This window comes from Rattus norvegicus, chromosome 1 (assembly GCF_036323735.1).
Source record: "Rattus norvegicus strain BN/NHsdMcwi chromosome 1, GRCr8, whole genome shotgun sequence".
NCBI classification, from domain to species: Eukaryota; Metazoa; Chordata; class Mammalia; order Rodentia; family Muridae; genus Rattus; species Rattus norvegicus.
Genome location: NC_086019.1, coordinates 186,764,282 through 186,782,075, shown reverse-complemented (window position 1 = coordinate 186,782,075; position 17,794 = coordinate 186,764,282). Strand labels below are relative to the sequence as shown.

Sequence of the window (17,794 nt, the reverse complement as noted above, 5' to 3'; positions counted from 1 at the left end):
AGTCAACTGAAGCCAAATTAAAAAATATAAAGGCAGGTTTCCTGGGAAGCAGCTCTTGGGCGGGTTCACTGGTCCCAAGGAAGGAGGCCATGAGGGAGACATCGTGGAGTGGGAAGAGAGAAAGAGTATGCGTATGCATGGAAATAGAAAATAGGGGGATGGGGGGAGAGGGGGAGGGAGGAGAGGGAGGAGAGGGAGGGAGGGAGGGAGGGAGGGAGGGAGGGAGGGAGGGAGAGAGAGAGAGAGAGAGAGAGAGAGAGAGAGAGAGAGAGAGAGAGAGAGAGAGCACATGCGCGCCCTGCATGCGGGACTGGGAGCTGAGGTGACCACAGTCCTTTTATATGAAGACACACCTGCTCCTGGCTGCAGTAGTTGACTTAAGCTTAGGTGATGACTTAAGCTGTTAGGTCCCTGGGAGGAGGAGCCTAGTAAGTTAACATTCTTCTCCTTTTTGTTTAATTAAAAATAAGGAACTAGAAAGGGGTGATGGTGTGGCAGGAGTCCGGGTATTGTGTTCTGTAGACTACTTTCTGTTGATTGGGGGCCATGTCATCTTTGGGGACCCTAAGAAAACTGGGATGCTGATCAAATCCTGGGAGAGCCGGCAGGCCCAGTTGAAGCATTTGTGAGGTTAGACTGCATTACATCTGGAGCCTTCCTGGATACCAATTTTGAGGCAATTGGAATATATATGGCAGAAGATAAAAGTTAAGTAGGTAAGCAGGTTAGGGAGAATATTTTTTTCTTGGGTGTATATTTGAAACTTGAATACCAAAACTAGGGAAAGGGGAAGAAATCCCATCCTCTGGAATAGGCAGTAGGTGGAAAACTTAGGCTGTTGATTGACAGGGGTACTTATCCAGAGTCCATTTGGCCCATGAGAGGTGGAGCCAAGTAAAATTTCTGAAACCTACAAGAATCTTTTTAAAGTTTACAAAAAGAGATAGATTTTAGATATGTTACTATTAACATTGTTGTAATCTGTACTGAAATCCTCATAGAAGGAAAACCTAGTAGAGTCACATGTTTTGCCATAGTAGAGGCATGGGAAATGGTTTTGGATTAAAAGCACGAGTACTCTTTAAGGTGAACTCAGGGAAGACAAAAACCTCTGTGGAGTAGAAGGGGCAAAAGCTCACTTGACCCCAAATGTCAGCATGTCTAGAGATCGTGAGAGAGGGGCCTCTTCCCTCTATCCAGAAGACTGAACGTACATAAATTTAGCACAAGGAGAAACACGTTTAAGTCTGTATTTAAAAGACAACCAAAGGAAATTTAAAATCTTGAGCTTGTGACCATGAAGTAGATCATGTCGTCGTGGAAGGCTTTACCAGAGTTAAACTAATAATTTATCACGACTCCATGGATCAGCGTTAGAACTCTGAACTTTCCAAGGCCCAATTCAACAGTAGCATAGCGCGAGAAGCAATCTGAAGCGTTGCATCCCTTTATATACCTTACATCATTTTCTTATCACCATTTAGGCTTTCACTTGCATTTACCAACTCCCCTAAAACACTTTCTTAAATCCTCATAACTTAAGCTTTTGGATCCTTAGACCTTACATAAACTTTCTATCTTTTTTTCTTTCCTTTCCAATTATTCACCAGGAGACACAGGCAGTTGATCATTGGGAACATCCACTGTAAAGTGAGTTCCTTTAGATAAAGGAAGAGGAACAAGTTAACCTGAAACCTGTTCATCTTTTAGCATGAAGCCTGTGAGCAAGGCAGGCCCGTTTGCCTTTTTAAAAATAAGGCCTGACAGTTTCAGCTAACTAATGAATTGACTAATGAACTAACAAGATGGTGGATTACCTTGGAGTAAGGAGCTAGTTGCTTGTTGTTCTCTAGCTGTCAAGCTACAGCTAGCTTAGACATTTATATGATCAGAGAAGGATAAATTTTAGTCTAAATGGCCTATATATCAATTAAAATGACAGACTAATCCATGCATGGTCCACCACCTAGACAGTTGTCCCACGACACTATGGGCAGAGGCAGTCTTTGGCCATCAGGCCCTCCTTTTTTTGTGGAGGAGGAACATGGGAGAGACTGACTTCACTTTGTCTTAGGCAATGTGTGACTATAAACTCTCTGGTGTCCTGTTTGTCCCCTAACATTAGGGGAGGCAATGGACTAGCCTTGCCTGGTGGTTATCTGGGTGGAGTCCTTTGTTGTGGCCATCTCTTCTTGGAGACCCTGTGGGGAGGTCACCGCTAGGATTTGGGAGTCTCTGTCCTAATAATTTAAAGATATTACATGCCACATTCAGCAGATTCTCGGACAGGTTTGAGGGCTAGGACTTACGAAGCACGTCTGAGTTAAACAATCTTGTTTGCTTTTAGTTATCTGCTTGAAACTTTACCTTGTAAACATAAAACAGGAGGTTAAATACAGTTTAATCTTATTAACTGCATCGGTTCTTAGCATGACTTCGGATATATTTCTGAGCATATTAAAGGAGCTAATCACCTTCCAGGTAACTATCAATTTGCATTTCTTAATTATAGTAGCTTTCATGAGACTAGGACTGGAGGCTTTATTCCTGTTAGGTTTAGAGCTTTAAAAAGCCCAGTTTTGAATGGAAGCTCTTTTAGCATCAAAATAAAACTTTTAAATCCATAAACATAGTCCATAAAGAGGCTGGGTACTTTTCTGACCTTCGTAATGTGTATCATTATTGAATGTAACAGGTTCCCATATAATTTAGTTTAAACCTCCAAAAAATTTTAAAAAAGAGTTTAAAATTGCTTTATGGTGATTTTGTAATATTAAAATAAGGCACCCCTTTTAAGAGTGAAGACAGAGCAACAGTATAAATAATTTAATGCCTTTTTATTTTATAAACCTGGTTTTCAAGACAGGACAGAAATCAAACAAAAGTGTTATCTCAATTTAAAGTATCTTTGGAGATCTGCTTCCCTGGTCAGTTCATGGCATGTGTCGCTGCCCTTAATCAAGATGGCGGTGAAGCCATGACTTCCACCTTCTCAAGCCCTTAGCAAAGATGGTGACTAGCCATGTGTTTGTTTATATTCCAGAATGGAATCATGTTACATGATTTAAAATTATCTAAGCACAAACTTTCAGTTACTATTCCTGAGTTATGAGTTTTAACCATATCCAATAATTTATAAGTTAATAATCCTGTTTTTGACCCTGAACTTTAAAAAATGCCTGGGTCTGATAAGGATGAGCAGCAACCCATTTTCAGAGCCAGCAATGAAGTAGAACAGGATAAAATAGCAGTAGAAAGTATGAAACAGTTTTGATATCATCTATGCCTAAATAACAATTGAATTCCTATTATATTAGATCCAGTGACCAAAAAGCCTGGGGTAAATTCTTAGCCTAGGTGGCCAGTGGCAGGAGAAAGAAATAGCATTTATTCACATATTCAAGACCTGTCAGAAACAAGCATGCATAGCCACATATATCTTAAATTAGCTTTTGTTAATCTGAATAGACTTTTATCACCTTGAAATTTCATCATCATAGAAAGAATATTTTAAACCAGGGTTGAATATATATATACAGTATGTAGTAAAAATATAACTTTGAATTTTTATCATCATATAAAAGTCCTTACTAATTTAAAATATGAAACTTGTTGCTTTCTTAGTCTAAAAGGAGATTCAATAATAAACACAGAGTTCATTAGGACTAAGAAGTTTTACCATAGTTGATTTATACCATGTGGTCATCTTGAAATGGTGAAGTCACACGGCAGGTTGCAAGCCATGTGGCTGACATGGTTGCTATTTAAAAACATTTGTGTTTATATAGATATATATTTTAAAATGAGAGTTGCATCCAAATTGGATGTCCATATACACATATGGAGTTGAATTTGAGTTACATAAAGACATGCACACACATATATGTTCTTTTCTTTTCTTTTTTTTTTTTTTTGGTTCTTTTTTTCGGAGCTGGGGATTGAACCCAGGGCCTTGCGCTTCCTAGGCAAGTGCTCTACCACTGAGCTAAATCCCCAACCCCACACATATATGTTCTAAACAAGAACTGAATCATATATATATATATATACATATATATATATAAAACCATAAGCCTTTTGTTATATAAGTTTAAAGCCAAATGTTATTGCCGATTATATAGATTTTAAACCATATCCAATGAGCAACTTACAAATCCTTAGAAAAGAGTTTACAGCATAATCTTAATATAGTATTTTCTTCTCTTCTGAGAGCAGAGTGTAAAGAAATCCGAGAGGAGTGGGGAGGTAGAACTTTAAGTATAGAGTTGAGCCAGTTTAGAAATAAGATATTTGGGAATCGCCTGTGGAGGTGAGAGTCTGGAAACTAGGTGTGTCAATTTTGTAATAAACCCTAAGTCCATGAAGGGGGGATGCGGGGACAGGAGGGTGGAGGGTGTTCAGGTCCACGTGGGGAGGCTGAGAGCCAGAGTTACATGGAGGGATCAGACTAGCTAGAATTTAAAGTCAAATTCACAGGCAATGGTCCATACTTCAGGAGTGCTTAGACTAGCAGCTTGGTTCGGGGCAGCCATTGGAAGGACCAGGTGTGTGTTGCAGATTCCTAGTCCCACCCGGCCCTGACCTATTGAGACTTACACACAAGATCTTTATGCAGCATGGGAACAGAGACCAGACAGAAAGAAACATGGCTTGGAGAAAGGGGAAACAGAATAGGGAATCTCTTTCTACTTCTCTCATCGATCATAGTATTCTCAAAAGCCCTGAATGGTATTAGAAATTTGATTGGGAAGGCAAACAAACTTAGGCCCTTTTGGGTCAGGTTTCAGGTGTAGAGGCTGGAGGTTTTCTAAGAGGGATCCAAGGAGGAATGAGCAGATATGGAAGACACTTTCCGTGGATGAGGGAAAGGAAAACGTCACTGCAGCCTGCCATCCTGAGCGTCCCTAGGACTCCTGGGGACACCAGACAAATATCCGGCCATTCAGTGGGCCATTACCACACTCAACTAGGGTCAGTGACTAAGCCAGAGAAGACTGGGTGCCTGGTACCATAGATTTCATAGAGACCAGGAGGAGAGGAAGAAAACCGAGCTCTAGAAATAGAGTTTCTACCAAAGGAAAAGGATTGAGGCAGAGAGCCGCAAGCTGATGGGATGGCCACAGGTGAAGAGGGCCAACCTTGGCCTTAAGGGCTGCGGCTGGGAATACCTCCACCCCCAAGAGTATCAGAGGAGTGACAGACATTCTAAGGTCACTTCTTTGGACTCAGGGAAGTGTTTACTCAGATGAAAAGGGAAACTTACCTAATTGTCACTGGTGGATGGAGTGCTGAGCGCTTGGTGAGCCAGAAGGAAGATTTGTTGCAGATGGCAGCAGGCTGGAATTAGGGTTCTAACATGTGGCTTAGACCCACCAGGAGAACCTACTGAATCTTCACACAAATGTTATGAAATATAATGGGGGAAAGGGGGTACTCGGAGGTCCCATGCCAAGGTATGTCCCTGAGTAATTATGCCATGCAACAGATTTGGTATAAAGGGAGTTTACTGGGAGAAGGGAGAGGAGTGAAGACCTGGGAAAGGGTAGAGGTAGATGAATGAGCCATAGGGCAAAGAGAGGAAGGGAGAGAAGTAAGGACCTGGAGAAGGGGTAGAGGCGGAGGAGTGGATATGTAGACAGGCAGACAGAGGGAGACAGAGCCATGAGGGCGGAGAAGAGGGGGTGGGGGTGCAGAGATGGACAGAAAGGGGGAGGGGTGAATTCGGGGGACAGGGAGGGAGAGAGAAGTAGAGAGGAGGAGAGAGGAAAGGGGAGGGGAAGGGAGAGAAGGGAGAGAGAGAAGGAGGGAAGGAGAGGGACAGAGGCAGAGGGAGATGAAGGGACAGAGGGAGGGGGAGGGGGTAGGGACAGAAGGAGGGAGGGAGAGGAGGGGTGATGGCAGCAGGTGATGATGTAGGTCATTTCTACGCCCCCGGGAGGAGTCTGGTGGAATTACCTATAAGCTAACACTGGGAGGGATAGGTTTAGGGTAGAGGGCAGGGTGAGAGTGCTGGGAGTAGCCACAGGTACTGAGTGATGCTGGGAGAGCTGGCCAGATTCTGCTTTGTTGTAAGCACCGCTTACTGTTATGTTAGCCATTTGCCCTGGGTTTCTTGCTGAGACCTAACAGCCAGAATCCCTTCTGCATCTACCTCTGCTTAGGGCTGCTTGGATGCTGTTTGCCTTGAAAACCTTCACTAAACTTCTGGTATTGTGCAGTTATTCTTTGACACCGGAAGTCCCTCAGCAGAACTCAGTGCCCCTTTCAAAAGAGTCCAGGCTTCTTTTCTCTCTGCTGCCTCCCCATGCTCATTCCAGGTAGAAATGCTTGAGGCTATGACTTCCTTTTACCTTTGCCAGGGTAAATGTAGATGCCTCTGCTACCCTTCTTTCCTTCCATTTCTGTCCTGGTAGTCCCATTAAAACCAGTTTATTGCATTGCAGAGATGGTTCACTGGATAAAGAGCTTGTCTTATAAATAAGACCCATGCTCAGATCCCCAAGGACTCACTTAGAAGCCGGTAATCCCCAGTACTCAGGGGCAGACACAAGAGATCCCAGGGAAAGCTTGGTAGGTAAATGACTGAATCAGTGAGCTCCTGGTTCAGCAATAGACTCTTCAAAGTGGAGAATGGATGAGGAAGATACTCAGCATCTACTTTGGGCCTACACACACACACACACACACACACACACACACACCCTACAGAGGGAAGGAGAGAGAAAGAGGAAAGGAGGGAGAGAGAGAGGGGAGGGAGGGAAGGAGAGAGAGAGAGAGAGAGAGAGAGAGAGAGAGAGAGAGAGAGAGAGAGAGAGAGAGAGATGGGGTATTTATCAAGGTGATCCTATTCAGCTTCAAGTGTCTGATGTGCCCTTTGACTTTATGCTTTCTTTTTTTTTTTTTTTCTTTTTTTTCTTTTTTTTTCTTTCTTTCGGAGCTGGGGACCGAACCCAGGGCCTTGAGCTTCCTAGGCAAGCGCTCTACCACTGAGCTAAATCCCCAACCCCTCCCTTTGACTTTATAAACAAGCGTCTGTTCTCTGCACACTAATCTGAGACTGCCTGCTGACTAGTGAATATATGCTCCTAAGGTTTCAGTTTCATGATAAATGGCCTTTTTAGTCCCCAAGGAGCTCCTGGGTATGCAACAATTTTATCAGTATTCCTTACACTTCACCAGAAAAAAAAATAACCCATCTCCTGTAGAGTAACACATCCCTTCTAGTCTGTCTATTCACATTTGGACCCAGGGTCGGGACTCTCAGCTCTCTGTCCAACATCTAAGCTCACTAACAGCCAAGTCAGATAGAAAGTTGGAAGCAAACAACATGGACATGGAATCCTGTGCCTGCTGCACATGCTGTCTGGCTGGCTTGGGTGAGCTTGCCTTGGTCTTAGGAGCACAGCCTGGAGACCTCACTTTCAATGTGTGGCTTAGCTGCTCCCCGGTGCTAGGATACCTGTGTTCTGCTGGCACTGGTGGAGATGACTGTTCAATTTTTAAGATTTCTGCAAGCTGACTGTAAACCTAGCCTTTATTAAAAATTGAGTGCTATAAACTTGCAATCGGTTAGGTTACATTTTAAAAGCTAACACTCAAAATTTATTGCTTCCTAGCAGCTTTGAATGCTGCCATTTCAGCTATGCTCTTGGGGTTCAGGAACACAGTAGTCTCCTGTATCCATCACTCTGTCTCCTGTGCTTCCAGTCTGCAGGCAATGGAGGCCCCAGAATAGTCATTGGAAAAATCCATGTTTTGAGAAAGAACATATATCGATGTAACTTCTATTATTATTATATCATCTGTTATTAAGAGTCCTTGGTTTTACTATTAGCTATTGGTAGTCTATATAAGCTACAGATTAAACCTTATCCAACTGGGGAGGTGGCTCAACAAGAGCACTTGATTGAATTCAAATGCCCAGAACCCAAAGAAAAAACTAAACATGGTCACAGGTGTCCTTGTGACCCACCACTGCAGGGGCAGCCTGAAGGATCATCAGGGTTTCCTGGTCACCAATCTAGCTGCAGGATCAGTGAAGTCGCTTGTCTCAAGGGAATAGGTGAAGAGTGACAGAGAAGGACACCAACATTCTCCTTTGGCCTCTGTGTGCACTCATGGGTGTATGCAACCCCACACACATGTGCACATAAACCACATATACCACACTCACACACACATATATACAAACACACACAGCCCTTTGTCATAAGAGTTATTCATGTGTAGTAAAAGTGTACTATACTAGGGTTCAGCACGGACTCAGGTGTTCCCTGGAGTCTTGGAGTGTGCCCTTGCCTATGAGAGGGGCTATTATACACATATTATCTATATAACACATGATATATACTGTATAGCATAACCTACATAAGTATTGTAGAAATACTATCTAACAAGTGAGTTTCTACTGAGCCTTTCTTCCCATTTCACAGCTCTGTGCTCAACCAATAGCTCGGTAGCTTGAAATCAGCCAAACTGAGTTATGTGCACCGTGGTCTCCAGCCATGTTTCAGTCTGAGTCAGACTTACTGTTCTGTTGATCAGATGTGCAGACATCAGAAAGTGGCCAAAAGGCTTTGCTAATCGGATGAGCCCGCAGCATGTGCTATATCTGTAGTGTCAGCCTTGTGAAGTACATGGCACCCTGTCAAACCGTTACTGAATGTAAACATACATTAGCATTATGGTTGGATCTGCCATGTACCACAGGGCTTATATGTTAAAGACTTGGTTGTCTGATGATGGGCTTGGGGAATGTGACTGGATCCTGTAATCCTGGGGACTCTGACTTTCAACGGATCAAGTTTTTGATGAGTTCATAAAATGATGGCATCATTGGGAGATAAAGTCTGGTTGGAGAAAGCAATTCACTGAACTCATACCCTAAAAAGATATACCTCATACTAGGCCCTTATCTATTCTCTGTCTCTCTCTGTCTGTCTGTCTCTCTTCCACAACATGCACCATGGAGTAAGTATCCTTATCCATGACATGTGTAGCCTTACCGTAGGTCCATAGCAATGGGGCTTCTGAAATCTCTGAATCCACGATTTGAAACAAACCCCCCTCTTACTCAATTGCTTCAGTTGGGGGTTTGTCATAGCAGCAGAAGATGGGATAACACAGCTGCGGATGTACGAGCTCAGCAAAACCTGGTGACGACATCCTATAAGAGTTCACTGGTTTCGTGTAGTCTAAGATGAAAAGTAGCTTCTATTTAATATTAATATTAATATTTAAGCTACACGATGCGTGTACTAGATGTGAGTACAAAGTAAAAAGCACAGGTACACAAGCTTTTCTCTCCCCTGCAGAGCTGGCCCTTAGATATCTGTAGCACCACTCATCCTGGATGTCTAAGAAGGGCTTGGGCTAAAAGCGGTGCTGCTGTGGGGAGAGCCCGGGCTCCCTGTCAGCTCAGATTCCCACTTGGCTGAGGTCCATTCCCACAGCAGGATCTGCACAGCTTCCTTAGGGGACTTTGCCCAGAAGTGCAGTTGAGCTGTCACAGTTGCAGCTTCCCAGGAGTTGGCCACCCACACGCCTAACTCCTGTGCACATCCATTCCCCCTGCCAGATCACCTGATGTGAGATGTGGCTCTTTGTAGTAAAGATGGCCAGGGTCCTGAGCCTCTGCCTAGAGGCTTGTCAAGGGATCTCTCCTCTAAGAAGATTTGTGTGGCTTCCATCTGGTAAACAAGTTTGTTACTGGACCCTTGCCAGTCCTGCTGGGCTGTGACCTGTGGAGATAGTATGTGGTTTTTTAACTGCTCTAAACGTTTGCGCTGCCTGTCAGACACTGCTATTTGCACAGAGGTCATGGCAAGTGGGAAAGCAGTTAATAGACCAGGTTCTTACTTAAGAATAGTCAATCTAGAAGGAGTGGTTCCAGACTCTGGATAACCAAAGCCATGAATATTCAAGTCCCTTATGTTAAATGACACAGCATTTGCATATATGTTTATTATTTAAATCATTGCTAGATTATTTATAATAGTGTGATATAAATGCTGCATAAGTAGTTGTTTTACTACATTGTTTAAGGGATAATGACAGGACAAAAGGCTTATGTGTTCAGAACAGAAGCAATTAAACAAAACATTTTTCTTTTGTTTGTTTAAAATGTCATGGCTGGTTGAGTCTATGGATGCTGAGGCCTGAGGATGGCCAGCTGTCGGGTATACAAGATGGGGCTCCATGGAGGGAGAAAGTAAAACTGTGAGGGAGGACATCATGCTTTTAACTTGGCCTTCCCCTGTGAGGCTCACGTGCTAAAGGCTTGGCCCTCAGCTAGTGTTTCAGTTAGTATTTAGAGTTTCTAGAACCTTTAACAAATGGGGCATGGTGGAAAAAGGTCACAGAGGAATATGTTTTGTGTATGGGGGGCATTAGGACCTCAAGCCTTCCTCTTCTTGTCTAGCAACCATCAGGTGAGCAGCTAAGCTTTACCATACGCTCTCTGGCATGGCCTTGCCGAAGACCAAAGGCACCGTGAGCCAAAATGAACCTTTCTTCTTTTTAAGCTGATTTTCACAGGCATTTTGTCACAGCGCTATAAAGCTAACAGGAGATGAAAAGCATAAAGATGATGTTTGAGGAAAGATGAGTGGAAGTTGTGGGAAGTGACTTAGCAGGTCAGATGGCACACCCGGAGGGATGCTCTCCAGGCAAAGGGAACAGCAGATCCAAGGGCTTTTCCAAGGTAGGTAGGAGCACCCTGAGAGAGAGGTAGAAATAAGAGAGTGCAGATGTGGCTGAAGACTCCTTGGATTCCTGCACAGATGAGTGGCCACTAACTTCTTTGTGTCCTCTGCCATTGTCTGAATTCTGAGGAGACCAGACCCTCCTCCATGCCATTTATTGATCACGTATGAAGTATCTGTGATATGATGAAAAGGCCCTTTACTTACAAGCTATGTCCATGCTTCTTAGTCTGGGACTCTGAAGTACCATTGAGCATCACTTCAGTGACCTGACACTTAACCCAGTTGGGGAAATACTCTGACTGGCCAGTCAGCCCCAAGCATTTGCTTGTATCAGCTGTCCCTGCACTGGGATTACAAGTGTGCAAGCTATACCTGACTTTCTCTTATGTGGGTACTGAGGACTGGACTCAGGAGCAGATATCTTACTAACTGAGCTATCTCTGAGCCCCTTCATCAGTTCTTTAACCTTGAACTCTAGCTTAGCACTCACCCCACAAAGTCTCCTCATTCAACGTCTACTCTTCCCTCATAGACGGAGGACAACTGTAGCTCTGACAGGGCGGTATTCCACTCCTCAGGAGGCTCAGGCAGGAAGGTTTCTATGTGTTTGGTGTGGGTATGAGTGGGGGATGAGGTAGGAGGAAACATTCTGCTTCTAGAATCTTTGTCCCAGTGAAAACTTCAGAGTTCCTCCTGGCCTGTAAGGCTGTAAGATTGAGTTTTGTCTTGGGCATTTTGAGTTTGAAGCACCCAGAGGCCCATGAGTCAAGATGCATGGAAGTTTTTGAGTGGCTAGGTCTATAGTCCAGAAGAGAGGACAGGAGTGCAAAAAGCTGTGGAGGTCACCACAGGTTCTTGATGAAGGTACATGTGTGAGGCTGGTGAATCTTAGTCCTAACTACACACTGAAGCTAGTTGGGGGCTTTAAGAACTGTGCTTAGACATGGCTCCTTGCAGACCAACTAAGGGTAGAATCTAGGGGGTGAAGCTCGGGCATCTATACGTTTAACAACCTCCCTGGTGATTCTAACATACTGGGTGTACTGGCTGGTTTTGTGTGTCAACTTGATACAAGCTGAAGTTATCACAGAGAAAGGAGCCTCAGTTGAGGAAATGCCTCCATGAGACCCAGCTGTAAGCCATTTTTTTCAACTAGTGATCAAGGCAGGAGGACCCAGCCCATTGTGGGTGGTGCCATCCCTGGGCTGGTCTTGGGTTCTATAAGAAAGCAAGCTGAGCAAACCAGGGGAAGCAAGCCAGTAAGAAACAGCCCTCCATGGCCTCTGCATCAGCTCCTGCTTCCTGACCTGCTTGAGTTTCAGTCCTGACTTCCTTTGGTGATGAACAGCAACGTGTAAGTGTAAGCTGAATAAACCCTTTCCTCCCCCAATTTGCTTCTTGGTCATGATGTTTGTGCAGGAATAGAAACCCTGACTAAGACACTGGGGTTGAGGAATAATGAGTTATGCAGCCCATTCTCAAAACTTGACACAGCGGACTCACCCAGAAATCTTTAAGAGGCACGGCCGTCTGTCTGCCTTCCATACACAGAATTTGGGCAGCATTGTTCTGGATGCAGGCCTGAAGACTGTAATGTTTGTATGTATTACTTTCAGGTTTGATGAAAGATCAATGTAGAGTGTGGGGATAGAACTTGAGCCCTTAGGCTTCGTGCTTCAGCCCACTGAGCTATGTTGCAGGCCCCTGGTCTTGAGCTCTCAGGCTCATGCAATTTTCCTGCCTTTTCTGCCTTCTATGGAGCTGGTACCAGAGGCACAAGCCTCTATGCCTGGCTGGAAGATTTGTTGTTGTTTTTGAATGGGGCCTCATTTCCTTGAACAATCATTCTATTTTATTGATAAGAAAACAATTACCGAGTTTATAAGTGACATGGCAGGAAGGATAAACATTTCTTCTAGCTGGGCTGTGGGATTCTTGTGCCAAGGTCGATCCCTGCTGGCCCAGACTCCTTTCTAATTTGGAGCATTGTTTCCAGAGTGTAGGGGAACTCTTTCTGTTCCTTTTCCGACAACATGATTTTCCTGGGTTTTGCCAATCACTGTGTGCCCAGTTTCTCTGGCACCAGCAATACAACCAGAGGCAAGGAAATGAGAGGTGTCCTCAAGACTTAGTAGGACAAGATGTGAGCTAGGCTACCACTGAATGTCATGCTTCCAGCCTCGTGGAAAAAAAAGAAAGCAAATAGTATGTTTCGGGGAATGGGGAAGGCTGGGGCTATCAGTGCTAAGTGGGAGTGCCCCAGTTCCTGGCTTCATTGTCCCAGAGACACCATGTTCTCCCAAGGTTTAGTTACTTTTGGTATTTCTTTGTTTCAGCCAGTTGAAACTAGGCCACCTACAGAAATTTAGAGAAACTTCACAATTTGCAGACCTTGGTGGGGAACCACTGATTGGGAGGATTAAAAGCAGCTCCTTTGAGCAGTTCAGGAGTGGGTCAGGAGATGGGTCTCTTAATGACCCATGGGAAGGTCTGGCCAAGAATGCACCAGGCTCTGGGCTCAATCCCAATACCCATGGCTCCCACGTGAGTGAAGTCAGGGCTGTTAGCCAAAAGGCATCTTTGACAGCAAAGGTCTTTAGGACTTGGGGGAGAAATGAAAATGTAATCTTCAACATCAGAAGGGGGAAAATGTCTAACAGGTTGTGAATAATTCAGAGTTAATTACTAGGAAAATGCCTTCCTCTCTCTTTTTATTCTTTCTCCTGCTTGATGCTTAGGCTGCAGGTTCAGTAGATAATTTCATTGCAGAAATTCCACTCGAGAGAGAATGAGCCAAGTCCGCAGCTTTCGTCTTTTGGGGCTCGAAAGCTGGAATGCTTGGGGTGCAGGCAGGAAGCTGCCACCCCCACCATGGGGGATGGTCTGTAACTCCTGCAAACTCTAAGGGAATGTACCCAGCAGTGCAGATGGGTACCATTACCATATTGCCTTGGTGTAGCTCATTCAGGGCCTCTTCACTGTCCCACGATCCCATTACACACCCACGGTCATCAATTTCAAACACCATGACTTAATTCAAAGCCTCAGTACCCACTCTCCCATCCTCTCTGATATTAAAAAAAAAATCACATCATTATCGAGGTATAATTCCTGTAATATAAAATCCACCTCCTTAAGTGATTTTAGAATTTTCACAGTTGTAGAATGTCACCACTGCCTTACTCAGAGTGCTTTAGCACCTTACAAAGAAGCCCCTTGCCCAGCTACCACCCCCTCTCAGCAACAACTTATCTGTTTTCTATAAGCCATGACAATCATTAATTTATCTGATGTTTCAGTGTAGGGTTTAACTACTCTGGGCATTTTGTATAAGTGGGATCATCTGATGTCTTTGTGACTTGGCATCTTTCATGCAGCATGGTGTCTCATTTTAAAATCTAGGGTCAATGAATAAGGGTCTGCTTTCCCAACATCCTTGCAAACTCTTGTAACCACACAGATGACCTGGGAATCAGTGTAGGCCGGTCTGGTTAGATGGCCCCTACACAAGTTGGAATCTGTGATGCTCAGGTCCCTTATATAAAGTTGTCTACCTTTTGTATTTCAGCTGTCGTATGAGGGGCCACACAAGAGTTCATTGGGATTTGAATTTGCATTTCCCTAGTGACAGATGATGCTAAACATGTCTATTTCCTTATTTTCATGACTTATCTGTCCAGGATTGGGATCTATAGTCCCAGAGGTAGAACACTTGCTTAGTGTGTACGAGGCCATAGATTCAGTCTCCAGAAGTGCAAACAGTCACAAAAACAAATAAATCTATGGCCCATTTAAGAACTGCTAGTTTCTCCTCTTCCACTGAGTTACAGCAGTTCTTCAGGTAGTCTGGGTGCAAGCAACCTTCAAACGTTTTGCCTTATTCTGTGGGTTTTCTTATTTCTCTTTCCTTTTAATGATTTATTTTATTCTTTAAGTATCTCTCTCTCTCTCTCTCTCTCTCTCTCTCTCTCTCTCTCTCTGTGTGTGTGTGTGTGTGCATGCGCAGTTCCCGTGGAGGCCAGAAGAAGGTGTCAGATTCTCTGTACCTGGAGCTTCAGTTTCCTGTGAGCTGCCCAGTATGGGTGCTGGAACTGTCCCTGAGTCCTCAGCAAGAGTAGCAGGCCATCTTAAACTCCTCTGTGACCCTAAACCATCCTCCATTCCTTTCTTTCTTTTTGTGACATAGATTTTCCTTCTGTAGCTTATACTGTCTCACCAGTCACTACATAGCCTAAGCTGGCCTGGAACTTGTGGTCATCCTCCTGCCTCAGCCTCCCAACCAAGTGCTAGGATCGCAAATAAGAACCATCACACCCGACCCCCGATCCATCTGTTTTTCCCCATAACAATTGCCTTTGGGGTGTGTGTGTGTGTGTGTGTGTGTGTGTGTGTGTGTGTGTGTGCAGTGAACTTTATTGATGGTATTCAAGAGAGTAGGGAGGGCTCCCCAGGCCCCTCCTGTTATTATGGGGTCTGGGATGGAATTGTGAGGGAGATGCTCAGTGCTGGGGGTTGAGTTGGGATGGGAACTCCTCAGCAACTGAGGGCCCCTCTCTTGCTCTCAGTATCCTTGCTGGGGTGGGTAGTCTAGGGTTATTCCCTGGAGGCCATGTAGGCCATGAGGTCCACCACCCTGTTGCTGTAGCTGTATTCATTGTCATACCAGGAAATGAGCTTTACAAAGTTGTCATTGAGAGCAATGCCAGCTCCAGCAACAAAGGTGGAAGAGTGGGAATTGCTGCTGAAATTACAGGTTCTCAGTGTAGCCCAGGATGCCCTTTAGTGGGCCCTCAGACGCCTGCTTCACCACCTTCTTGATGTTATCATACTTGGCAGGTTTCTCCAGGCGGCATGTCAGATCCACAATGGACACATTGGGGGTAGGAACACAGAAGGCCATGCCAGTGAGCTTCTGGTTCAGCTCTGGGATGACCTTGCCCACAGCTTTGGCAACACCAGTGGATGCAGGGATAATGTTCTAGGCTGCCCCACGGCCATCACACCACAGCTTTCCAGAGGGGCCATCCACATTTTTCTGAGTGGCAATGATGGCTTGTGGTCATGAGCCCTTCCACAATGCCAAAGTTGTCATAAATGACTTTGGCCAGGGGGGCTAAGCAGTTGGTGGTGCAGGATGAATTGCTGACAATCTTGAGTGAGTTGTCATATTTCTCATGGTTCACACCCATCACAAAAATGGGGGCATCAGCAGAAGAGTTGGATATGATGACCCTTTTGGCCCTACCCTTCAAATGGGCCCCAGCCTTCTCCATGGTGGTGAAGACGCCAGTAGACTCCATGACATACTCAGCCCCAGCATCACCCCATTTGATGTTAGCGGGATCTTGCTCCTGGAAGATGGTGATGGGCTTCCTGTTGATGATGAGCTTCCCATTCTCAGCCTTGACTGAGTCACTGAATTTGCCATTTTTCAGTAGAGTCATACTGGAATATGTCGACCCATGTAGTTGAGATCAATGAAGGAGTCATTGATGGCAACAATCTCTACTTTGCCAGATGCAGAGAAGGCAGCCCTGGTTACCAGGTGCCCAATACGGCCAAATCTGTTCACATTGACCTTTACCATCTTGTCTATGGGACAAGGCTGGCACTGCAGGAGAAGATGTGACTGTCTCTGGAACAGGGGGGAGCAGAGAGCCTATTTCTTGTTTTTTTAAATAATAAAAATAATTATTAACAATAAAAGTCTGTCATGGGCTTTTGAAACTTCGAAGCCCACTCCCAATGACACATTTTCTCCAAAGAGGCCACATCTCCTAATCCTTCTAATCCTTTCAAAGAGCTCCACTCCCTGGTGACTAAGTATTGAAATATAAGTCTATGAGGGGCTATTTTTATCTTTTTTCTTAATGCTATCAACTATTTGTGCCATGATGTACCGGGATATGGAACTTGATTACTTATCAGTGCCTTGACTGGTAAGTTTCATTTGCCAACCACAGGGGCTGATTTAGCTATTAGGTTTTTTCAGTTAATCACCTTGACAGTACAATCAGTCATTCATAATCATGTTTATAATGGCTGCATCTGTACTGTACATCTGAGATTTTTCCTTGCCCTTATTCCATAAATAATGCACTATAGCAACTATTTAATAACATATGTATTGTACTGGCTGGGCTTGTGTGTCAACTTGACAGAAGCTAGAGTCATCAGAGAGAAAGGAGTCTTGTTGAGGAAATGCTACCATGAGATCCAGCTGTATGGTATTTTCTCTATTAGAGATCAATTGGAGAGGGCCCAGTCTGAGTAGTGTCATTCCAGGGATGGTGGTCCCAGGTTTTATAAGAAAGTAAACTGAGAAAGCCATGGAGAGCAATCCAGTAAGCAGCATGTACTCTGCATCAGCTCTTGTCTCCAAGTTCCTGCCCTGTTGAGTTTCTATCCTGACTTCCTTTGATGTTGAACAGCAATATGGAAGTGTAAGCCAAATAAACCATTTCCTCCCAACTTGTTTTTTAGTCATGGTGTTTCATCACAGCAATAGAAACCCTAACTAAGACATATATAAGTATTGTAAGTAATCTACAAATGATTTAAAATATATAGGTGGCCATACATTGGCTTCATTCAAACATTATCCCATTTTACACAAGGGACTCCAAACCATCAGTTATGCTATCTACCTGCAGAGTCTTGGTGTTAAACTCCCAGTGGTACCAAGGAAGGGCTAAACTCCTGGACTCTTAAGCTAATCTTTCCATCTAGTACTCATTGACCTTGAGCTTGGAGTCCCTACTCTTCCATGTTCTAACTCTTTCTACAGATTCTCCCTATGTTAAGGAAATGCTGTCCTCTAGTTTTGTTTGTGTTTCGTATGCTGATTGAGTCTCTAGCTCCGACTTTGGCATAATGCTTCTGAGCATCTGATGGTATTTTCCTGTGTTCTTATAGACTGATAAATTAGTTTCATGCAAGGTGGGGTAATGGTAATAGGACGCTTGTTCTAAACCAGTCTCCCAGGGAACTCTCTAGCCCATGGCATATGAAGCATGCTACATGGCCCACTGGAGGTGCTCAGCTAGTTTTCTGCAGAATGAGATGAAGAGATAGGTAGTAGGAGGGGT

The 17,794-nt window shown here is 44.3% G+C and overlaps 1 pseudogene; it reads right to left on the bottom strand.

Moving 5' to 3' along the window:
* Nucleotides 1-14,268: 14,268 nt before the first annotated feature.
* Nucleotides 14,269-17,536, bottom strand: LOC134483823 (glyceraldehyde-3-phosphate dehydrogenase-like; annotated as a pseudogene).
* Between the last annotated feature and the right edge of the window lie 258 nt (nt 17,537-17,794).